Source organism: Coregonus clupeaformis, unplaced genomic scaffold (genome assembly GCF_020615455.1).
Source record: "Coregonus clupeaformis isolate EN_2021a unplaced genomic scaffold, ASM2061545v1 scaf1457, whole genome shotgun sequence".
Classification (NCBI taxonomy): Eukaryota; Metazoa; Chordata; class Actinopteri; order Salmoniformes; family Salmonidae; genus Coregonus; species Coregonus clupeaformis.
The window spans coordinates 110,001-134,746 of record NW_025534911.1 but is presented as its reverse complement, the minus strand read 5'-3'; the positions used below and the strand labels follow the sequence as shown (position 1 = coordinate 134,746).

Below are 24,746 nucleotides of genomic sequence, written 5' to 3'. Positions count from 1 at the left end.
TCCCCTAGTTAACACACAGGGTTAACAACAACAAAAAATATTATAATTTACGTCCGTTAATATTAATCCGTGGCCATCCCTAGTTAACACCGGTTAACAACAACAACAAGTATTATAATTTAACGTCCGTTATATTTCGTCCCATCCTAGTTAACACACAGGTTAACACACATATTATATTTCGTCTGTTAGGATATTGAATAACCGTGGCCATCCCTAAGTTAACACACAGGAATTAACAACAACAACAAGTATTATAATATTAACGTCCGTTAGGATATTGAATAACCGTGCCCATCCCTAGTTAACACACAGGGTTTAACAACTATTATAATATTAACGTCCGTTGGGATTTCAATACCTCCCATCCCTAGTTAACACACGGGGTTAACAACAACAAGAAATGTACAACATTAACGTCCGTTGGATATTAATCCGTGCCATCCCTAGTCTAACACACAGGGTTAACAACAACAGTATTATATATTCTCCGTTTGGATATTGAATCCGTCCCATCCCTAGTTAACACACGGGTTAACAACACAATATTATAATAAATTTCCGTTCATATTAATACCAATCCCATCCTAGTTAACACACAGGGTTAACAACAACAATATTATAATATTAACGTCCGTTGGATATTGAATAACCGTGCCCATCCCTAGTTAACTCACAGGGTTAACAACAACAAGTATTATAATATTAGCGTCCGTTGGGATATTAATAACCGTGCCATCCCTAGTTAACACCGGGTTAACAACAACAGTATTATAATATTCTCCGTTCAGATATTAATAACACGTGCCCATCCTTAGTTAACACACGGGTTAAATATTAATTTTCCGTTGATTTCTTCGTCCCATCCCTAGTTAACACACCAGGGTTAACAACAACAGTATTATATCGTCCGTTGGGATATTGAATAACCCCGTGCCCATCCCTAGTTAACACACAGGGTTAACACACATTATAATATTCGTCCGTTGGGATATTAATACCCGTTACCCAACTAGTTAACACACAGGGTTAATAACTGAGCCCATTAGTTAACACACAGGGTTAATAACCCGTCCCATCTAACGGGTTAATACGTGCCCATCCCTAGTTAACACCGGGTTAATAACCGTCCCATCTAGTTAACACACAGGGTTAATAACTGTGCCCATCCCTAGTTAACACACAGGGTTAATAACGTCCCATCTAGTTAACACACAGGGTTAATAACCCGTCCCATCCTAGTTAACACACGGGGTTAATAGCTGTGCCCCATCCCTAGTTAACACACAGGGTTAATAACTGTACTCATCCTAGTTAACACACAGGAGTTAATAACTAAGCCACATCCCTCGTTAACTACACAGGGTTAATAACTGAGCCCATCCCTAGTTAACACACGGGTTAATAACCGTGCCCATCCCTAGTTAACACACAGGGTTAATAACTACGTACCCATCCCTAGTTAACACACATTAATAACTAGCCCATCCCTAGTTAACACTCAGGGTTAATAACTGGCCCATCCCTAGTTAACACACAGGGTTAATAACTGAGCCCATCCTAGTTAACACGGGTTAATAACCTGAGCCCATCCCTAGTTAACACACAGGGTTAATAACTGAGCCATCCCTAGTTAACTCACACAGGGTTAATACCCGGCCCATCCCTAGTTAACACACAGGGTTAATAACTGAGCCCATCTAGTTAACACACAGGGTTAATAACCGAGCCCATCCCTAGTTAACACACAGGGTTAATTAACTGAGCCCCATCCCTAGTTAACACACAGGAGGGTTAATAACTGAGCCCATCCCTAGTTAACTCACAGGGTTAATAACTGAGCCCATCCCTAGTTAACTCTTACAGGGTTAATAACTAGCCCATCCCTAGTTAACACACAGGGTTAATAACTGAGCCCATCCTAGTTAACACTTCGGGTTAATAACATGTCCCATCCCTAGTTAAACACACCAGGGTTAATAACTGAGCCCATCCTAAGTTAACACACGGGTTAATAACTGAGCCCATCCCTAGTTAACCACTAATAACTACATCCCTACACTTTGGGGTCCCCAGAGCCAGTTTGGAAACGCTGGGTTACAGTCTATTCCAACCACAACATTATTGTCTCACCGGTGATGATCTTGTACCCGTGGTTGATGGGGCGTTGGCCCAACAGCTCTGCAGTTAGAGAGCACTGGTACTGATATCCTTAACTCTGGGGTCAAAGCCTGCTTCAGAGCCACTGCAACACCTGAACACATTAACACACATTAACACACTTCACACATTAACACACATTAACACACATTAACACACACCTAACCAACATTAACACACATTAACACACATTAACACACACTAACACACATTAACACACACTAACACACATTAACACACACTAACATTAACACACTTAACACAATACACATTAACACACATTAACACACATTAACACACATTAACCCACATTAACACACAATTACACACACTAACCCACATTAACAACATTAACACACATTAACACACATTAACCTTATCCACATTAACACACATTAACACACTTCCCTTAACACACACAAACACACATTACACACATTACCACATTAACCTACATCTAACCCACATTAACCCACATTTAACCCACATTAACCCACATTAACCCTTAAACTCTGGGTTCAGAGCCTGCTCAGGCCACCCACCACGCCAGTAGTCACACATACAGTGCCTTCGGAGAATATTCCAACCTTACTTTTTCAGCCTTATCCTAAAATGGATTACATTGTTTTCCCCCCTCATCAATCTACACACATACCCCATAATACAAAGCAAAAGCGGTTTTATTTTTTGCAAATGTATTAAAAATAAACAACTAAATATCACATTATTAAGTATTCAACCCTTTACTCAGTACTTTGTTGAGCACCTTTGTCACATTACGCCTCGAGTCTTCTTAGGTATGAGCTTCAAACTTATCCACACCTGTATTTGGAGTTTCTCCCATTCTTCTTTGCAGATCCTCTCAAGCTCTGTCCAGGTTGGATGGTCTCACAGCTATTTTCAGGTCTCTCATGTTCCATCGGGTTCAATCGGGCTCTGCTGGGCCACTCCAAAACATTCAGAACTTGTCCAGACTCCACTCCTGCGTTGTCTTGCTGTGTGCTTAAATTCGATTGTCCCCTGGTGGAAGGTGAACCTTCGCCCCAGTCTACGAGGTCCTCCTCTGACAGGTTCTCATCAAGGATCCTCTCTATTACTTTTGCTCCCATTCATCTTTCCCACGATCCTGACTAGTCTCCCAGTCCCTCCGCTGAAAATATCCCCACAGCATGATCCCACCACCATGCTTCACTGCTTAGAGATGGTGCCAGGTTTCCTCCAGGACGTGACGCCTGGCATTCAGGCCCAAAGAGTTCAATCTTGGTTTCAGCAGACCAGAAGAATCACTTGTTTCTCATGGTCTGAGAATCCCTTTATTTGGCAAACTCCATTGGGCTGTCATGTCCTTTTACTGAGGTCTTCCAAATCTGGCCACTCTACCATAAAGGCCTGATTGGTGGAATTCTGCATAGTTGGTTTGTCCTTCTGGAAGGTTCTCCTATCTCCACAGAGAGGGGGGAAGTCTGAGCTCTGTCAGAGTGACCATCGGGTTCTTAGTCACCTTCCTACAGACCCTTCCCCTCCCACTGCTCCGTTTGGCGCCGAAGCTCTAGGAAGTGTCTTGATAGTTCTAAACTTCTTCCATTTAAGAATGTGGAGCCACTGTGTTCTTGGGGACCTTCAATGCTGCAACATTTTTGGTATCCTTCCACAGATCTGTTGCCTCTCCACAATCCTGTCTCGGTTCTCTACTTAACCAATTCCTTCACCTCATGGCTTGGTTTCTGCTCTACATGCACTGTCAACTGTAGACCTTATGTAGACAGGTGTGTCCTTTCCCAAATCATTCAATCAATTTAATTTACCACAGGTGGACTCCAATCAAGTTGTAGAAACATCTCAAGGATGATCAATGAAACAGGATGCACCTGAGCTCCAAGTCTCATAGAAGGGTCTAATCTTATGTAAAATAGTAATTTCCATTCTTTTTTAATACATTTACAAAAATGTATAAAATCCCTTTGTCATTATGAGGTATTGTGTGTAAATTATACATATTTAATCCATTTTAGAATAAGGCTGTAAAGTAACAAAATGTGGAAAAAGTCAGGGGTCTAATCTTTCCCAATGCACTGTACATTAAGACACCACACACACACAGTGTGGTTGTGAGGTGACCTAGCTACTTTACCTGTTCGTAGTGTGGGTTGTGAGGTGTCATAGTGTGGTTGTGAGAATGTCATAGTGTGGTTGTGAGGGTCATAGCGTGGTTGTGAGGTGTCATAGTGTGGTTGTGAGGTGTCATAGTGTGGTTGTGAGGTGTCATAGTGTGGTTGTGAGGTGTCATAGTGTGGTTGTGAGGTGTCATAGCGTGGTTGTGAGGTGTCATAGTGTGGTTGTGGAGATGTCATAGTGTGGTTGTGAGATGTCATAGTGTGGTTGTGAGGTGTCACCTAGTGTGGTTGGAGGTCCTAGCTACTTTATCGGTCATAGTGTGGTTGTGAGGGTGTCATAGTGTGGTTGTGGAGGTGTCATAGCCTTATGTGGTTGTGAGGTGTGTCATAGTGTGGTTGTGAGGTGTCATAGTGTGGTTGTGAGGTGTCATAGTGTGGTTGTGAGGTGTCATAGTGTGGTTGTGAGGTGTCTAGTAGTGTGGTTGTGAGGTGTCATAGTGTGGTTGTGAGGTTTTTTTGTCCTAGCTACTTTACGGTCATAGTGTGGTTGTGAGGGTCTGTCATAGTGTGGTTGTGAGGTATCATAGCGTGGTTGTGAGGTGTCATAGTGTGGTTGTGGGAGGTGTCATAGTGTGGTTGTGAGGTGTCATAGTGTGGTTGTGAGGTGTCATAGTGTGGTTGTGAGGTGTCATAGTGTGGTTGTGAGGTGTCATAGTGTGGTTGTGAGGTGTACTAGCTACTTTACCTGTCATAGTGTGGTTGTGAGGTGTCATAGCGTGGTTGTGAGGTGTAGTAGCGTGGTTGTGAGGTGTCATAGAGTGTGGTTGTGAGGGTGTCACATTTTTTTCGTAGTGTGGTTGTGAGGTTCCTATTTTCCTGTCATAGTGTGGTTGTGAGGTGTCATAGTGTGGTTGTGAGGTGTCATAGCTGCTTTTACCTCTTTTTGTCATAGTGTGGTTGTGAGGTGTCCTAGCTACTTTACCTGTCATAGTGTGGTTGTGAGGTGTCTTTTTTGTCCTAGCTACTTACCTGTCATAGTGTGGTTGTGAGGTGTCATAGTGTGGTTGTGAGGTGTCATAGTGTGGTTGTGAGGTGTCATAGTGTGGTTGTGGGAGGTGTCATGTGTGGTTGTGAGGTGTCCTAGCTACTTTACCTGTCATAGTGTGGTTGTGAGGTGTCATAGTGTGGTTGTGAGGTGTCCTACAGTGTGGTTGTGAGATGTCATAGTGTGGTTGTGAGGTGTCATAGTGTGGTTGTGAGGTGTCTTGTGTTGTGGGTGTCCTAGCTACTTTACCTGTCATAGTGTGGTTGTGAGGTGTCCTAGCTACTTTACCTGTCATAGTGTGGTTGTGAGGTGTCATAGTTTTTGTGGTTGTGGGGGTGTCATAGTGTGGTTGTGAGGTGTCATAGTGTGGTTGTGAGGTGTCTCCTTTCCTGTATAGTGTGGTTGTGAGGTGTCATAGTGTGGTTGTGAGTGTCTAGGTGGTTGTGAGGTGTCATAGTGTGGTTGGAGGTGTCATAGTGTGGTTGTGAGATGTCATAGTGTGGTTGTGAGAGTGTCATAGTGTGGTTGTGAGGTGTCAGTAGTGTGGTTGTGAGGTGTCATAGTGTGGTTGTGAGGTGTCATAGTGTGGTTGTGAGGTGTCATAGTGTGGTTTGTGAGGTGTCATAGCGTGGTTGTGAGGTGTCATAGTGTGGTTGTGAGGTGTCACAGTGTGGTTGTGAGATGTCATAGTGTGGTTGTGAGGTGTCATAGTGTGGTTGTGAGATTTCATAGTGTGGTTGTGAGGTGTCATAGTGTGGTTGTGAGATGTCATAGTGTGGTTGTGAGGTGTCATAGTGTGGTTGTGAGGTGTCACAGTGTGGTTGTGAGATGTCATAGTGTGGTTGTGAGGTGTCATAGTGTGGTTGTGAGGTGTCATAGTGTGGTTGTGAGGTGTCATAGTGTGGTTGTGAGGTGTCATAGTGTGGTTGTGAGGTGTCATAGTGTGGTTGTGAGGTGTCATAGTTAATATCCACCTTGGGAGATGTCTGTCTAGGTGCCTGTATATAAAGCCTTGGGAGATGTCTGTCTAGGTGCCTGTATATAAAGCCTTGGGAGATGTCTGTCTAGGTGCCTGTATATAAAGCCTTGGGGGATGTCTGTCTAGGTGCCTGTATATAAAGCCTTGGGAGATGTCTGTCTAGGTGCCTGTATATAAAGCCTTGGGAGATGTCTGTCTAGGTGCCTGTATATATAAGCCTTGGGAGATGTCTGTCTAGGTGCCTGTATATAAAGCCTTGGAGATGTCTGTCTAGGTGCCTGTATATAAAGCCTTGGGAGATGTCTGTCTAGGTGCCTGTATGTAAAGCCTTGGGAGATGTCTGTGTAGGTGCCTGTATATAAAGCCTTGGGATATGTCTGTCTAGGTGCCTGTATATAAAGCCTTGGGAGATGTCTGTCTAGGGTGCCTGTATATAAAGCCTGGGGAGATGTCTGTCTAGGTGCCTGTATATAAAGCCTTGGGAGATGTCTGTCTAGGTGCCTGTATATAAAGCCTTGGGAGATGTCTGTCTAGGTGCCTGTCATATAAAGCCTTGGGAGATGTCTGTCTAGGTGCCTGTATATAAAGCCTTGGGAGATGTCTGTCTAGGTGCCTGTATATAAAGCCTTGGGAGATGTCTGTCTAGGTGCCTGTATATAAAGCCTTGGGAGATGTCTGTCTAGGTGCCTGTATATAAAGCCTTGGGAGATGTCTGTCTAGGTGCCTGTATATAAAGCCTTGGGAGATGTCTGTCTAGGTGCCTGTATGTGTAAAGCCTTGGGAGATGTCTGTCTAGGTGCCTGTATATAAAGCCTTGGGAGATGTCTGTCTAGGTGCCTGTATATAAAGCCTTGGGAGATGTCTGTCTAGGTGCCTGTATATAAAGCCTTGGGAGATGTCTGTCTAGGTGCCTGTATATAAAGCCTTGGGAGATGTCTGTCTAGGTGCCTGTATATAAAGCCTTGGGAGATGTCTGTCTAGGTGCCTGTATATATAAAGCCTTGGGAGATGTCTGTCTAGGTGCCTGTATATAAAGCCTTGGGAGATGTCTGTCTAGGTGCCTGTATATAAAGCCTTGGGAGATGTCTGTCTAGGTGCCTGTATATAAAGCCTTGGGAGATGTCTGTCTAGGTGCCTGTATATAAAGCCTTGGGAGATGTCTGTCTAGGTGCCTGTATATAAAGCCTTGGGAGATGTCTGTCTAGGTGCCTGTATATAAAGCCTTGGGAGATGTCTGTCTAGGTGCCTGTATATAAAGCCTTGGGAGATGTCTGTCTAGGTGCCTGTATATAAAGCCTTGGGAGATGTCTGTCTAGGTGCCTGTATATAAAGCCTTGGGAGATGTCTGTCTAGGTGCCTGTATAAAGCCTTGGGAGATGTCTGTCCTAGGTGCCTGTATATAAAGCCTTGGGAGATGTCTGTCTAGGTGCCTGTATATAAAGCCTTGGGAGATGTCTGTCTAGGTGCCTGTAAGCCTTGGGATTTCTCTAGGTGCCTGTATATAAAGCCTTGGGAGATGTCTGTCTAGGTGCCTGTATATAAAGCCTTGGGGGATGTCTGTCTAGGTGCCTGTATATAAAGCCTTGGGAGATGTCTGTCTAGGTGCCTGTATATAAAGCCTTGGGAGATGTCTGTCTAGGTGCCTGTATATAAAGCCTTGGGGAGATGTCTGTCTAGGTGCCTGTATATAAAGCCTTGGGAGATGTCTGTCTAGGTGCCTGTATATAAAGCCTTGGGAGATGTCTGTCTAGGTGCCTGTATATGAAAGCCTTGGGAGATGTCTGTCTAGGTGTCCTGTATATAAAGCCTTGGGAGATGTCTGTCTAGGTGCCTGTATATAAAGCCTTGGGAGATGTCTGTCTAGGTGCCTGTATATAAAGCCTTGGGAGATGTCTGTCTAGGTGCCTGTATATAAAGCCTTGGGAGATGTCTGTCCCTAGGTGCCTGTATATAAAGCCTTGGGAGATGTCTGTCTAGGTGCCTGTATATAAAGCCTTGGGAGATGTCTGTCTAGGTGCCTGTATATAAAGCCTTGGGAGATGTCTGTCTAGGTGCCTGTATATAAAGCCCGTGGGAGATGTCTGTCTAGGTGCCTGTATAAAGCCTTGGGAGATGTCTGTCTAGGTGCCTGTATATAAAGCCTTGGGAGATGTCTGTCTAGGTGCCTGTATATAAAGCCTTGGGAGATGTCTGTCTAGGTGCCTGTATATAAAGCCTTGGGAGATGTCTGTCTAGGTGCCTGTATATAAAGCCTTGGGAGATGTCTGTCTAGGTGCCTGTATATAAAGCCTTGGGAGATGTCTGTCTAGGTGCCTGTATATAAAGCCTTGGGAGATGTCTGTCTAGGTGCCTGTATATAAAGCCTTGGGAGATGTCTGTCTAGGTGCCTGTATATAAAGCCTTGGGAGATGTCTGTCTAGGTGCCTGTATATAAAGCCTTGGGAGATGTCTGTCTAGGTGCCTGTATATAAAGCCTTGGGAGATGTCTGTCTAGGTGCCTGTATAGTAAAGCCTTGGGAGATGTCTGTCTAGGTGCCTGTATATAAAGCCTTGGGAATGTCTGTCTAGGGTGCCTGTATATAAAGCCTTGGGAGATGTCTGTCTAGGTGCCTGTATATAAAGCCTTGGGAGATGTCTGTCTAGGTGCCTGTATATAAAGCCTTGGGAGATGTCTGTCTAGGTGCCTGTATATAAAGCCTTGGAGATGTCTGTCTAGGTGCCTGTATATAAAGCCTTGGGAGGTGTCTGTCTAGGTGCCTGTATATAAAGCCTTGGGGAGATGTCTGTCTAGGTGCCTGTATATAAAGCCTTGGGAGATGTCTGTCTAGGTGCCTGTATATAAAGCCTTGGGGAGATGTCTGTCTAGGTGCCTGTATATAAAGCCTTGGGAGATGTCTGTCTAGGTGCCTGTGCGATATAAAGCCTTGGGAGATGTCTGTCTAGGTGCCTGTATATAAAGCCTTGGGAGATGTCTGTCTAGGTGCCTGTATATAAAGCCTTGGGAGATGTCTGTCTAGGTGCCTGTATATAAAGCCATATGGGTGTCCAAGGTGCCTGTATATAAAGCCTTGGGGAGATGTCTGTCTAGGTGCCTGTATATAAAGCCTTGGGAGATGTCTGTCTAGGTGCCTGTATATAAAGCCTTGGAGATGTCTGTCTAGGTGCCTGTATATAAAAGCCTTGGGAGATGTCTGTCTAGGTGCCTGTATATAAAGCCTTGGGAGATGTCTGTCTAGGTGCCTGTATATAAAGCCCCTTGGGAGATGTCTGTCTAGGTGCCTGTATATAAAGCCTTGGGAGATGTCTGTCTAGGTGCCTGTATATAAAGCCATGGGAGATGTCTGTCTAGGTGCCTGTATATGCCTTGGAGATGTCTGTCTAGGTGCCTGTATATAAAGCCTTGGGAGATGTCTGTCTAGGTGCCTGTATATAAAGCCTTGGGAGATGTCTGTCTAGGTGCCTGTATATAAAAGCCTTGGGAGATGTCTGTCTAGGTGCCTGTATATAAAGCCTTGGGAGATGTCTGTCTAGGTGCCTGTATATAAAGCCTTGGGAGATGTCTGTCTAGGTGCCTGTATATAAAGCCTTGGGAGATGTCTGTCTAGGTGCCTGTATATAAAGCCTTGGAGGTGTCTGTCTAGGTGCCTGTCATATAAAGCCTTGGGAGATGTCTGTCTAGCTGCCTGTATATAAAGCCTTGGGGAGATGTCTGTCTAGCTGCCTGTATATAAAGCCTTGGGAGTGTCTGTCTAGGTGCCTGTATATAAAGCCTTGGGAGATGTCTGTCTAGTGCCTGTATATAAAGCCTTGGGAGATGTCTGTCTAGGTGCCTGTATATAAAGCCTTGGGAGATGTCTGTCTAGGTGCCTGTATATAAAGCCTTGGGAGATGTCTGTCTAGGTGCCTGTATATAAAGCCAATTGGAGATGTCCGTCTAGGTGCCTGTATATAAAGCCTTGGAGACCTCTGTCTAGCTGTCTGTATATAAAGCCAATATAGGTGTCCAGAGAGGGCCTGTACCTGCGATGGCGTGGTTGTGGGGTCCTCCCTGTAGTCCTGGGAACACTGCCTGGTTGATGAGAGACTCCAGATTATACAGAGTCTCCCTTTCCCTTCGGGTCCACACTACGTACTCTGGAGGACACCCCCACAGAGAGGGAAAGAGAGAAACCAACATGGATACACACACTAAACCGCTCTGTTTGAGATTGAAACACCCCCCCTCCTCCCTTTCTGTAGAAGATGACCCCAGAGCGACAGCACCCCTCTCATCGTCCCTTTCTGTAGAAGATGACCCCAGAGCGACAGCCCCCATACCCCCCCCCGTACCCTTTCTGTAGAAGATGACCCCAGAGCGACAGCCCCCTCCTTTCTGTAGAAGATGACCCCAGAGGCGACAGCCCCCCGTTACCCTTTCTGTAGAAGATGACCCCAGAGCGACAGCCCCCTCCGTACCCTTTCTGTAGAAGATGACCCCAGAGCGACAGCCCCCTCCCGTACCCTTTCTGTAGAAGATGACCCCAGAGCGACAGCCTCCTGCAGCCCTTTCTGCAGAAGATGACCCCAGAGTGACAGCCCCCCTCGCACAGTCCCTTTCTGTAGAAGATGACCCCAGAGCGACAGCCCCCCCCTCCGTACCCTTTCTGTAGAAGATGACCCCAGAGTGACAGCCCCCTCCCTCCGTTGCCCTTTCTGTAGAAGATGACCCCAGAGTGACAGCCCCCTCTCCTCCTCTCCGTACCCTTTCTGTAGAAGATGACCCCAGGGCGACAGCCCCCCTTGCTTTACCCTTTCTGTAGAAGATGACCCCAGAGCGACACCCCCCCCCTCTTTCTAACCAGCGTCTGTGGGTGTCGGGAGACCACGTCACAGTACTCGAACGAGATGGGATAAACCCCGGCCGCCACCAGTCCACTGATGTGTGTGCCATGTCGGCCAATAGGAACGCACCGTTCTCATCAGCAACGCAGCCGAGCGTAGTCAAGGTTCACCGGGAATAACAGCTGGTACCTGAGAGAAGATGGGAACAATTAACAGAAATGGTCCCGATTTTCCAACCTCCATCTTCATTCAGCACCATCCCAACATCAACTGGAAAACCATGGATTTCTATGTTTTTGTAGTCAAAAAGATGCACAACAAATCACGAATGCTTTTTTCCAGATAATGGCACTTGAAAAACTAGTCCTCTACAAGCTATTTCAATGGAGATTCTGGTTCTGCAAACCAGGTCCAAAAGATACAATGAAAACCTTAAAAAAACAGTGAGTCCATATCCTCAGAATGTTCTGTCCCTGAGCAGATCGGATCTATTGTCTGAATGGACACAATGTCACACAGCTGGCGACAGGACCTGCTGGGTGTGTGTGTGTGTGTGTGTGTGTGTGTGTGTGTGTGTGTGTGTGTGTGTGGTGGTGTGTGTGTGTGTGTGTGTGTGTGTGTGTGGTGGTGGTGTGTGTGTGTGTGTGTGTGTGTGTGTGTGTGTGGTGTGATGTGTGTGTGTGTTGCCTGCGTGTGTCAGTCTGTGTGTGGTACGGCGCGGACGTTGGTGTGTGTGGTGTGGTGTGTGTGGTGTGTGTGTGTGTGTGTGTGTGTGTGTGTGTGTGTGTGTGTGTGTGTGTGTGTGTGTGTGTGGTGGTGTGTGTGTGTGTGTGTGGTGGTGGTGTGTGTGTGTGTGTGTGTGTGTGTGTGTGTGTGTGTGTGTGGTGGTGTGTGTGTGGTGTGTGTGTGTGTGTGTGTGTGTGTGTGTGGTGTGTGTGTGTATGGTGTGTGTGTGTGTGTGTTGTGTGTGTGTGTGTGTGTGTGTGTGTGTGTGTGTGTGTGTGTGTGTGTGTGTGTGCGTGTGTGTTACCTACGATGATCAGTTTGGGGTGGAACAGCCGGAGTTGGTGTGTGTGTGTGTGTGGTGGTGTGTGTGTGTGTGTGTGTGTGTGTGTGTGTGTGTGTGTGGTATGGTGTGATGTGTGTGTGTTACCGTCGATGATCAGTCTGGGGTGGAACAGCTCGGGCGTTCTCCTCAGTCGGTCATAGTTGATGAGGCCAGTGTCTGGATTCACCTGATACAACACAGATTCACATCACAGATTGAGCTCAGTTGGTAGCGCAGTGCTTGCAAACGCCAGGGTTTGATTCCTGCTGAGATCCAACCTAAGATGTATGCACGCATGACTAAGTCACTTTGAATAAAGCGTCTAAAAAAATTGCATATATTATTATTTTTTAGGCAGTTTTGGAACTCAGTAGTGAGTGTTGCAACCGAGGTGACGGCATATCCTCCCTAATTATTGAATATTAATTATTAATTAATTATTAATATTAATCCTACGACTCGTGAGGGTGCCCCACATTGAAAAGTCACTGAGCTCTTCAATAAAGGCCATTCTACTGCCAAATGTTTGTCTATGGAGATTGCATGGCCGTGTGCTCGATTTTATACACCTGTCAGCAAACGGGATGTGGCTGAAACAGCCGAATTCACTCATTTGAAAAGGGGGAAGTGTCCACATACTTTTGTATACGTAGTGTTTGTCAGCTAGAAAGAAAATGGAGGAGGAGGAGGAGGACAGCGTTATCTACTGGCGTCTTCAACGGGAAGCAACTGTGACCACATTGATCCTAAAAGATACACAAATACACTTTCCCCCACGGACCAGAATTCACCCCTCCAAAGAAAGCAACGGCGCCAGCGCTTTTCTTCCCGAAATGCCACCCGATCCGCGATTGGATCCACGGCCGAGGCGTCAGCATTATTTCTCAGTTTAGGCGACGGCTGCATTACAGCAAACTCCCCAAGAGACACAGAACGACCGAACCACCGCAAACACCTTGAGAACGACTCAGAGTCTACCTACGTTATTGCTCCGGCCTGGGTCTATGACAGCGTCAGCCGTTAAAGCTACCAAAAGCTGGCAGACATGTTTACATCCTGGTTAGTTTGGATCAGTTAGATGATTTCTGAAGTTAAGGGCAGATTAAAAATAAAAAAAATAAAACCCAACTTTTAGAAAAAAACATAACAATTGATTTAAGAGTTTGTAATTTGGGAATGTTTTTCTGAGTTACTATTATATAATGCGTCTTTAAACTTCTGGCAATGAGAAAATCGGTGCTACACTGCCTTTAAAGGAACACTTCTGGGTTTTGGCAATGAGGCCCTTGATTCCCTTCGTCTTCATCTCGCGGGACCCCTCCCCTTCTTGCTTCTGTAACGCCGGCGTTTCCTCTCCGAGGCGGGGTGGTGGGGGCTACCTCATCACGTGACCGACTCATGTCCGCTACACCTATTGCTGTTTAACCTCCCTCTCTCTGGAAGTCTTATGCGTGCTAGCAGATAACCATAGACTTCCAGTCATTGCTGTTTAACCTTCCTCTCTGGAAGTCTTATGCGTGCTAGCAGATAACCATAGACTTCCAGTCATTGCTTTCTGTTTAACCTTCCCTCTCTCTGGAAGTCTTATGCGTGCTAGCAGATAACCATAGACTTCCAGTCATTTGTTTAACCTTCCCTCTCTCTGGAAGTCTTATGCGTGCTAGCAGATAACCATAGACTTCCAGTCATTGCTGTTTAACCTTCCCTCTCTCTGGAAGTCTTGTGCGTTGCTAGCAGATAACCATAGACTTCCAGTCATTGCTGTTTAACCTTCCCTCTCTCTGGAAGTCTTATCGCGCAGATAACCATAGACTTCCAGTCATTGCGCTAGTTAGCATTGGGTCGCTGAACTACCTAAATAATTTGCGTCATTAGCAGACGCTTTTAACCAAAGCGACTTCACAGTCATGCTTCCCCAATCAAAAGCTTTGGATAAACACCCGAGGGGTTGGCGCGAAACTAAAGGACAGGGCTTCCGGACACAGACAACTCTGAGGCTACGCCCGAGGACAGGAACAAGGACAGGAAGTCCCGCTACGACCTCTGCAGAGTCATCAAACGAAAGCAAAAAAAGGACAACCTAGGAACAAGGTGGAATCATAGTCCACAGGCTCCGAACGCCCGCTGCATGTGGCAGGGGGCTAGCAGTCCATTATGGATTACAAAAGAAAGACCCAGCTGTGATCTGCCCAAAACGATGCCTCTCTTCCAGACCAACTCAATGCATTTTATGTACGCTTTTGACAATAACAACAACACCGTGCCGGGTGTGAGGGGCCGCCACCGACCCAGAAGATAGGGGGTGATCTCTCGCTCTCTCCGAGGCCGACGTGGAGTCTCATCAAGGTCAACACCCGCAAGACCGCGACGGGGCCTAGATGATATTCCAGGGCGCTTTCTCAGAGCAATGCGCAGAACAGCTGGCAGGGCATATTCACGGTCACGCTCTCAAATGTGTACAGCTGTAGATCTCGGAGGATTTGAGGGCCCATGCCAAACCTTTTCAACTTCCTGAGGGGGGAAGAGGCGCCTTCTTCACAACTGCGCACGCGTGGACAACTTTAAAGTTGCTTAGTGATTTTGTACACCGGAGGAACTTGAAGCTCTCGGGACCCGAAACCTGACTTAACACTGTCAGGGAATGTTTTAACCAATCACTGACGCCTGATCCAATGCCGATCGCAGACCATCTTTGAATCAGTAACGAGCGGTGTACAGTATGGAAAGCCATTCGACGGGTCAATAAGAGACGACAGCGCAGTACTTCCCCTATCCAGCCCCTTTACCACAACATTTAAAATAACTTAGAATCAGCCAATCAGGTGTAGAGGAGGGTAGGAGGGAGGGGCTACAGGTCAGTGAGACAACACCGCCTGGTCAAGGCCTTCACACAGCCCGAATAACAACATGAAAAACAACACTGACACAATGAAGTAACTGTGGTCAAGGTCCAGCTCTGTTCTGGTGATAGAACTGGGTGTCAAGACAGTTCTGTTCTCCCTATGGTTACCTTGGCTGGACAGGCAGGCCCGAGTCAGTCTGGAAAAGTCTCCTAGGAATTTTTAAGGACTTTGATCTCAAATAACCTCTGTGGTGTGTCTTCTATACGCTGTGTCTCTGTGGTGTCTCTCTGTGGTGTCTCTCTATACGCTGTCTCTCTGTGGTGTGTCTTCTATACGCTGTCTCTCTGTGGTGTGTCTCTATACGCTGTCTCTCTGTGGTGTGTCTTCTATACGCTGTCTCTGTGGTGTGTCTTCTATACGCTGTCTCTCTGTGGTGTGTCTTCTATACGCTGTCTCTCTGTGGTGTGTCTTCACGCTGTCTCTCTGTGGTGTGTCTCTATACGCTGTCTCTCTGTGGTGTGTCTTCTATACGCTGTCTCTCTGTGGTGTGTCTCTATACGCTGTCTCTCTGTGGTGTGTCTTCTATACGCTGTCTCTCTGTGGTGTGTCTTCTATACGCTGTCTCTTGTGGTGTGTGCTTCTATACGCTGTCTCTCTGTGGTGTGTCTCTATACGCTGTCTCTCTGTGGTGTGTCTCTATAAGCTGTCTCTCTGTGGTGTGTCTTCTATACGCTGTCTCTCTGTGGTGTGTCTCTATAAGCTGTCTCTCTGTGGTGTGTCTCTACGCCTGTCTCTGTGGTGTGTCTCTGTGGTGTGTCTCTATACGCTGTCTCTCTGTGGTGTCTCTCTACGCTGTCTCTCTGTGGTGTCTTCTATACGCTGTCTCTCTGTGGTGTGTCTCTATACGCTGTCTCTCTGTGTGCATCGCTGTTCTGTGTGTGTCTCTATACGCTTCCCTTTGTGTATCTCCTTGTGGTGTGTCTCTATACGCTGTCTCTCTGTGGTGTGTCTCTATCGCTGTCTCTCTGTGGTGTGTCTCTATACGCTGTCTCTCTGTGGTGTGTCTCTATACGCTGTCTCTCTGTGGTGTGTCTCTATACGCTGTCTCTTGTGGTGTTCTCTATACGCTGTCTCTCTGTGGTGTGTCTCTATACGCTGTCTCTCTGTGGTGTGTCTCTATACGCTGTCTCTCTGTGGTGTGTCTTCTATACGCTGTCTCTGTGGTGTGTCTCTATACGCTGTCTCTCTGTGGTGTGTCTTCTATACGCTGTCTCTTGTGGTGTGTCTTCTATACGCTGTCTCTCTGTGGTGTGTCTTCTATACGCTGTCTCTCTGTGGTGTGTCTCTATACGCTGTCTCTCTGTGGTGTGTCTCTATAAGCTGTCTCTCTGTGGTGTGTCTTCTATACGCTGTCTCTCTGTGGTGTGTCTCTATAAGCTGTCTCTCTGTGGTGTGTCTCTCTACGCTGTCTCTCTGTGGTGTGTCTCTGTGGTGTGTCTCTATACGCTGTCTCTCTGTGGTGTCTCTCTACGCTGTCTCTCTGTGGTGTCTTCTATACGCTGTCTCTCTGTGGTGTGTCTCTATACGCTGTCTCTCTGTGGTGTGTCTCTATAAGCTGTCTCTCTGTGGTGTGTCTTCTATACGCTGTCTCTCTGTGGTGTGTCTCTATAAGCTGTCTCTCTGTGGTGTGTCTCTCTACGCTGTCTCTCTGTGGTGTGTCTCTATACGCTGTCTCTCTGTGGTGTCTCTCTACGCTGTCTCTCTGTGGTGTCTTCTATACGCTGTCTCTCTGTGGTGTGTCTTCTATACGCTGTCTCTCTGTGGTGTGTCTCTATACGCTGTCTCTCTGTGGTGTGTCTTCTATACGCTGTCTCTCTCTGTGGTGTGTCTTCTATACGCTGTCTCTCTGTGGTGTGTCTCTATACGCTGTCTCTCTGTGGTGTGTCTCTATATGCTGTCTCTCTGTGGTGTGTCTCTATATCGCTGTCTCTCTGTGGTGTGTCTTCTATACGCTGTCTCTCTGTGGTGTGTCTCTATCGCTGTCTCTCTGTGGTGTGTCTCTATACGCTGTCTCTCTGTGGTGTGTCTTCTATACGCTGTCTCTCTGTGGTGTGTCTCTATACGCTGTCTTTCTGTGGTGTGTCTCTATACGCTGTCTCTCTGTGGTGTGTCTCTATACGCTGTCTCTCTGTGGTGTGTCTCTATACGCTGTCTCTCTGTGGTGTGTCTCTCTATGCTGTCTCTCTGTGGTGTGTCTCTATACGCTGTCTCTCTGTGGTGTGTCTCTATAAGCTGTCTCTCTGTGGTGTGTCTTCTATACGCTGTCTCTCTGTGGTGTGTCTCTATAAGCTGTCTCTCTGTGGTGTGTCTCTCTACGCTGTCTCTCTGTGGTGTGTCTCTGTGGTGTGTCTCTATACGCTGTCTCTCTGTGGTGTCTCTCTACGCTGTCTCTCTGTGGTGTCTTCTATACGCTGTCTCTCTGTGGTGTGTCTCTATACGCTGTCTCTCTGTGGTGTGTCTCTATACGCTGTCTCTCTGTGGTGTGTCTCTATACGCTGTCTCTCTGTGGTGTGTCTCTATACGCTGTCTCTCTGTGGTGTTGTCTTTGGTCTCTATACGCTGTCTCTCTGTGGTGTGTCTTCTATACGCTGTCTCTCTGTGGTGTCTCTCTATACGCTGTCTCTCTGTGGTGTGTCTTCTATACGCTGTCTCTCTGTGGTGTCTCTCTGTGGTGGTCTCTATACGCTGTCTCTCTGTGGTGTGTCTTCTATCGCTGTCTCTCTGTGGTGTGTCTTCTATACGCTGTCTCTCTGTGGTGTGTCTCTATATGCTGTCTCTCTGTGGTGTGTCTCTATACGCTGTCTCTCTGTGGTGTGTCTTCTATACGCTGTCTCTCTGTGGTGTGTCTTCTATACGCTGTCTCTCTGTGGTGTGTCTCTATCGCTGTCTCTCTGTGGTGTGTCTCTCCGCTGTCTCTTGTGGTGTGTCTTCTATACGCTGTCTCTCTGTGGTGTGTCTCTATACGCTGTCTCTCTGTGGTGTGTCTCTATACGCTGTCTCTGTGGTGTGTCTATGCTGTCTCTCTGTGGTGTCTCTCGCTGTCTCTCTGTGGTGTGTCTCTATACGCTGTCTCTCTGTGGGTGTCTCTCGCTGTCTCTCTGTGGTGTCCTCTCCATACGCTGTCTCTCTGTGGTGTGCTCTATACGCTGTCTCTCTGTGGTGTGTCTCTATACGCTGTCTCTCTGTGGTGTGTCTCTATACGCCTGGGTCTCTCTGTGGTGTGACCCATACGCTGTTTGTGGTGTGTCTTCTGATCGCTTCTGTGGTGTGTCTTCTATCGCTGTCTCTCTGTGGTGTGTCTCTGCTGTCTCTCTGTGGTGTGTCTCTATCGCTGTCTCTTGCTCTTGGTGGTCTCTCTACGCTGTCTCTCTGTGGTGTCTTCTCATCGCTGTCTCTCTGTGGTGTGTCTTCTATACGCTGTCTCTCTGTGGTGTGTCTCTATACGCTGTCTCTCTGTGGTGTGTCTCTATACGCTGTCTCTCTGTGGTGTGTCTTCTATACGCTGTCTCTCTGTGGTGTGTCTCTATACGCTGTCTCTCTGTGGTGTGTCTCTATACGCTGTCTCTCTGTGGTGTGTCTCTATACGCTGTCTCTCTGTGGTGTGTCTTCTATACGCTGTCTCTCTGTGGTGTGTCTCTATACGCTGTCTCTCTGTGGTGTGTCTCTATACGCTGTTCTCTGTGGTGTGTCTTCTATACGCTGTCTCTGTGGTGTGTCTCTATACGCTGTCTTTCTGTGGTGTGTCTCTATACGCTGTCTCTCTGTGGTGTGTCTCTATACGCTGTCTCTCTGTGGTGTGTCTCTATACGCTGTCTCTCTGTGGTGTGTCTCTCTATGCTGTCTCTCTGTGGTGTGTCTCTATACGCTGTCTCTCTGTGGTGTGTCTCTATAAGCTGTCTCTCTGTGGTGTGTCTTCTATACGCTGTCTCTCTGTGGTGTGTCTCTATAAGCTGTCTCTCTGTGGTGTGTCTCTCTGTGGTGTGTCTCTGTGGTGTGTCTCTATACGCTGTCTCTCTGTGTCTCTACGCTGTCTCTCTGTGGTGTCTTCTATACGCTGTCTCTCTGTGGTGTGTCTCTATACGCTGTCTCTCTGTGGTGTGTCTCTATACGCTGTCTCTCTGTGGTGTGTCTCTATACGCTGTCTCTCTGTGGTGTGTCTCTATACGCTGTCTCTCTGTGGTGTGTCTCTATACGCTGTCTCTCTGTGGTGTGTCTCTCTATGCTGTCTCTCTGTGGTGTGTCTCTATACGCTGTCTCTCTGTGGTGTGTCTTCTATACGCTGTCTCTCTGTGGTGTCTCTCTATACGCTGTCTCTCTGTGGTGTGTCTTCTATACGCTGTCTCTCTGTGGTGTCTCTCTGTGGTGTGTCTCTATACGCTGTCTCTCTGTGGTGTGTCTTCTATACGCTGTCTCTCTGTGGTGTGTCTTCTATACGCTGTCTCTCTGTGGTGTGTCTCTATATGCTGTCTCTCTGTGGTGTGTCTCTATACGCTGTCTCTCTGTGGTGTGTCTTCTATACGCTGTCTCTCTGTGGTGTGTCTTCTATACGCTGTCTCTCTGTGGTGTGTCTCTATACGCTGTCTCTCTGTGGTGTGTCTCTATACGCTGTCTCTCTGTGGTGTGTCTCTATAAGCTGTCTCTCTGTGGTGTCTCTCTATCGCTGTCTCTCTGTGGTGTGTCTCTATACGCTGTCTCTCTGTGGTGTGTCTCTATACGCTGTCTCTCTGTGGTGTGTCTCTATATACGCTGTCTCTCTGTGGTGTTTCTCTATACGCTGTCTCTCTGTGGTGTCTCTCTATACGCTGTCTCTCTGTGGTGTGTCTCTCTATAAGCTGTCTCTCTGTGGTGTCTCTCTATACGCGCTGTCTCTCTGTGGTGTGTCTTCTATACGCTGTCTCTCTGTGGTGTCTCTCTATCGCTGTCTCTCTGTGGTGTGTCTTCTATACGCTGTCTCTCTGTGGTGTGTCTCTATACGCTGTCTCTCTGTGGTGTGTCTCTATCGCTGTCTCTCTCTGTGGTGTGTCTCTATAAGCTGTCTCTCTGTGGTGTCTCTCTATACGCTGTCTCTCTGTGGTGTGTCTCTCTATACGCTGTCTCTCTGTGGTGTGTCTCTCTATACGCTGTCTCTCTGTGGTGTGTCTCTATAAGCTGTCTCTCTGTGGTGTCTCTCTATACGCTGTCTCTCTGTGGTGTGTCTCTCTATACGCTGTCTCTCTGTGGTGTGTCTCTCTATACGCTGTCTCTCTGTGGTGTGTCTCTATACGCTGTCTCTCTGTGGTGTGTCTCTATATGCTGTCTCTCTGTGGTGTGTCTCTATATATATGCTGTGTCTCTGTGGTGTGTCTTCTATACGCTGTCTCTCTGTGGTGTGTCTCTATATGCTGTCTCTCTGTGGTGTGTCTCTATACGCTGTCTCTCTGTGGTGTGTCTTCTATACGCTGTCTCTCTGTGGTGTCTCTCTATACGCTGTCTCTCTGTGGTGTGTCTTCTATACGCTGTCTCTCTGTGGTGTGTCTTCTATACGCTGTCTCTTGTGGTGTGTCTCTATACGCTGTCTCTCTGGGTGTGTCTTCTATACGCTGTCTCTCTGTGGTGTGTCTCTACACGCTGTCTCTCTGTGGTGTGTCTCTATACGCTGTCTCTCTGTGGTGTGTCTCTATACGCTGTCTCTCTGTGGTGTTCTCTATACGCTGTCTCTCTGTGGTGTCTCTCTATATGCTGTCTCTCTGTGGTGTGTCTTCTATACGCTGTCTCTGTGGTGTGTCTTCTATCGCTGTCTCTCTGTGGTGTCTCTCTATACGCTGTCTCTTGTGGTGTGTCTCTATACGCTGTCTCTCTGTGGTGTGTCTTCTATACGCTGTCTCTTGTGGTGTGTCTCTATCGCTGTCTCTCTGTGGTGTGTCTTCTATACGCTGTCTCTCTGTGGTGTGTCTTCTATACGCTGTCTCTCTGTGGTGTGTCTCTATACGCTGTCTCTGTGGTGTCTCTCTATACGCTGTCTCTCTGTGGTGTCTCTCTATACGCTGTCTCTCTGTGGTGTCTCTCTATACGCTGTCTCTCTGTGGTGTGTCTTCTATACGCTGTCTCTCTGTGGTGTGTCTTCTATACGCTGTCTCTCTGTGGTGTGTCTCTATACGCTGTCTCTCTGTGGTGTGTCTCTATACGCTGTCTCTCTGTGGTGTGTCTTCTATACGCTGTCTCTCTGTGGTGTGTCTCTATACGCTGTCTCTCTGTGGTGTGTCTCTATACGCTGTCTCTCTGTGGTGTGTCTCTATAAGCTGTCTCTCTGTGGTGTCTCTCTATACGCTGTCTCTCTGTGGTGTGTCTCTCTATACGCTGTCTCTCTGTGGTGTGTCTCTATATACGCTGTCTCTCTGTGGTGTGTCTCTATAAGCTGTCTCTCTGTGGTGTCTCTCTATACGCTGTCTCTCTGTGGTGTGTCTTCTATACGCTGTCTCTCTGTGGTGTCTCTCTATACGCTGTCTCTCTGTGGTGTGTCTTCTATACGCTGTCTCTCTGTGGTGTGTCTCTATACGCTGTCTCTCTGTGGTGTGTCTCTATAAGCTGTCTCTCTGTGGTGTCTCTCTATACGCTGTCTCTCTGTGGTGTGTCTCTCTATACGCTGTCTCTCTGTGGTGTGTCTCTATATATATGCTGTGTCTCTGTGGTGTGTCTCTATATGCTGTCTCTCTGTGGTGTGTCTCTATACGCTGTCTCTCTGTGGTGTGTCTTCTATACGCTGTCTCTCTGTGGTGTCTCTCTATACGCTGTCTCTCTGTGGTGTGTCTTCTATACGCTGTCTCTCTGTGGTGTGTCTTCTATACGCTGTCTCTCTGTGGTGTGTCTCTATACGCTGTCTCTCTGTGGTGTGTCTTCTATACGCTGTCTCTCTGTGGTGTGTCTCTACACGCTGTCTCTCTGTGGTGTGTCTCTATACGCTGTCTCTCTGTGGTGTGTCTCTATACGCTGTCTCTCTGTGGTGTGTCTCTATACGCTGTCTCTCTGTGGTGTCTCTCTATACGCTGTCTCTCTGTGGTGTGTCTTCTATACGCTGTCTCTCTCTGTGGTGTGTCTTCTATCGCTGTCTCTCTGTGGTGTGTCTCTATATGCTGTCTCTCTGTGGTGTGTCTTTTCTATACGCTGTCTCTCTGTGGTGTGTCTCTATACGCTGTTCTCTGTGGTGTGTCTTCTATACGCTGTCTCTCTGTGGTGTGTCTTCTATACGCTGTCTCTCTGTGGTGTGTCTCTATACGCTGTCTCTGTGGTGTCTCTCATACGCTGTCTCTCTGTGGTGTCTCTCTATACGCTGTCTCTCTGTGGTGTCTCTAAATACGCTGTCTCTCTGTGGTGTCTCTCTATACGCTGTCTCTCTGTGGTGTGTCTTCTATACGCTGTCTCTCTGTGGTGTGTCTTCTATACGCTGTCTCTCTGTGGTGTGTCTTCTATACGCTGTCTCTCTGTGGTGTGTCTTCTATACGCTGTCTCTCTGTGGTGTGTCTCTATACGCTGTCTCTCTGTGGTGTGTCTTCTATACGCTGTCTCTCTGTGGTGTGTCTTCTATACGCTGTCTCTCTGTGGTGTGTCTCTATACGCTGTCTCTCTGTGGTGTGTCTCTATACGCTGTCTCTCTGTGGTGTGTCTCTATACGCTGTCTCTCTGTGGTGTCTCTATAAGCTGTCTCTCTGTGTTGGGTCTCTATACGCTGTCTCTCTGTGGTGTGTCTTCTATATGCTGTCTCTCGTGGTGTGTCTTCTATACGCTGTCTCTCTGTGGTGTGTCTCTATACGCTGTCTCTCTGTGGTGTGTCTCTTATACGCTGTCTCTCTGTGGTGTCTCTATACGCTGTCTCTCTGTGGTGTGTCTCTATACGCTGTCTCTCTGTGGTGTGTCTTCTATATGCTGTCTCTCTGTGGTGTGTCTTCTATACGCTGTCTCTCTGTGGTGTGTCTCTATACGCTGTCTCTCTGTGGTGTGTCTCTATACGCTGTCTCTCTGTGGTGTCTCTATACGCTGTCTCTCTGTGGTGTGTCTCTATACGCTGTCTCTCTGTGGTGTCTCTATACGCTGTCTCTCTGTGGTGTGTCTCTATACGCTGTCTCTCTGTGGTGTCTCTATACGCTGTCTCTCTGTGGTGTCTCTATACGCTGTCTCTCTCTGTGGTGTCTCTATACGCTGTCTCTCTGTGGTGTGTCTCTATACGCTGTCTCTCTGTGGTGTCTCTATACGCTGTCTCTCTGTGGTGTGTCTCTATACGCTGTCTCTCTGTGGTGTCTCTATCGCTGTCTCTCTGTGGTGTGTCTCTATACGCTGTCTCTCTGTGGTGTGTCTTCTATATGCTGTCTCTTTGTGGTGTGTCTTCTATACGCTGTCTCTCTGTGGTGTGTCTTCTATACGCTGTCTCTCTGTGGTGTGTCTCTATACGCTGTCTCTCTGTGGTGTGTCTCTATACGCTGTCTCTCTGTGGTGTGTCTCTATACGCTGTCTCTCTGTGGTGTCTCTCTATACGCTGTCTCTCTGTGGTGTGTTCTCTCTATACGCTGTCTCTCTGTGGTGTCTCTATACGCTGTCTCTCTGTGGTGTGTCTCTATACGCTGTCTCTCTGTGGTGTGTCTTCTATATGCTGTCTCTCTGCGGTGTGTCTTCTATACGCTGTCTCTCTGTGGTGTGTCTCTATACGCTGTCTCTCTGTGGTGTGTCTCTCACGCTGTCTCTCTGTGGTGTGTCTCTCTATACGCTGTCTCTCTGTGGTGTGTCTTCTATACGCTGTCTCTCTGTGGTGTGTCTCTCACGCTGTCTCTCTGTGGTGTGTCTCTCTATACGCTGTCTCTCTGTGGTGTGTCTCCTATACGCTGTCTCTCTCTGTGGTGTGTCTCTCTACGCTGTCTCTCTGTGGTGTGTCTTCTATACGCTGTCTCTCTGTGGTGTGTCTCTATACGCTGTCTCTCTGTGGTGTCTCTCTATACGCTGTCTCTCTGTGGTGTGTCTCTATACGCTGTCTCTCTGTGGTGTGTCTTCTGTACGCTGTCTCTCTGTGGTGTGTCTTCTATATGCTGTCTCTCTGTGGTGTGTCTCTATACGCTGTCTCTCTGTGGTGTGTCTCTCTATACGCTGTCTCTCTGTGGTGTCTCTCTGTGGTGTGTCTCTATACGCTGTCTCTCTGTGGTGTGTCTCTATACGCTGTCTCTCTGTGGTGTGTCTCTATACGCTGTCTCTCTGTGGTGTGTCTCTATACGCTGTCTCTCTGTGGTGTGTCTCTCTATACGCTGTCTCTCTGTGGTGTGTCTCTATACGCTGTCTCTCTGTGGTGTGTCTCTATACGCTGTCTCTCTGTGGTGTGTCTTCTATACGCTGTCTCTCTGTGGTGTGTCTCTCTATACGCTGTGTCTCTGTGGTGTCTCTCTGTGGTGTCTCTCTATACGCTGTCTCTCTGTGGTGTGTCTCTATACGCTGTCTCTCTGTGGTGTGTCTCTATACGCTGTCTCTCTGTGGTGTGTCTTCTATACGCTGTCTCTCTGTGGTGTGTCTCTATACGCTGTCTCTCTGTGGTGTGTCTCTATACGCTGTCTCTCTGTGGTGTGTCTCTATACGCTGTCTCTCTGTGGTGTGTCTCTATACGCTGTCTCTCTGTGGTGTGTCTCTATATCGCTGTCTCTCTGTGGTGTGTCTTCTATACGCT

At 47.4% G+C, this 24,746-nt stretch overlaps 1 pseudogene; it reads right to left on the bottom strand.

Annotated features, from left to right (window-relative positions):
• Window positions 1–2,133: 2,133 nt before the first annotated feature.
• The window catches only part of LOC123481124, a 49,568-nt pseudogene continuing 26,955 nt past the window's right edge, over window positions 2,134–24,746 (bottom strand).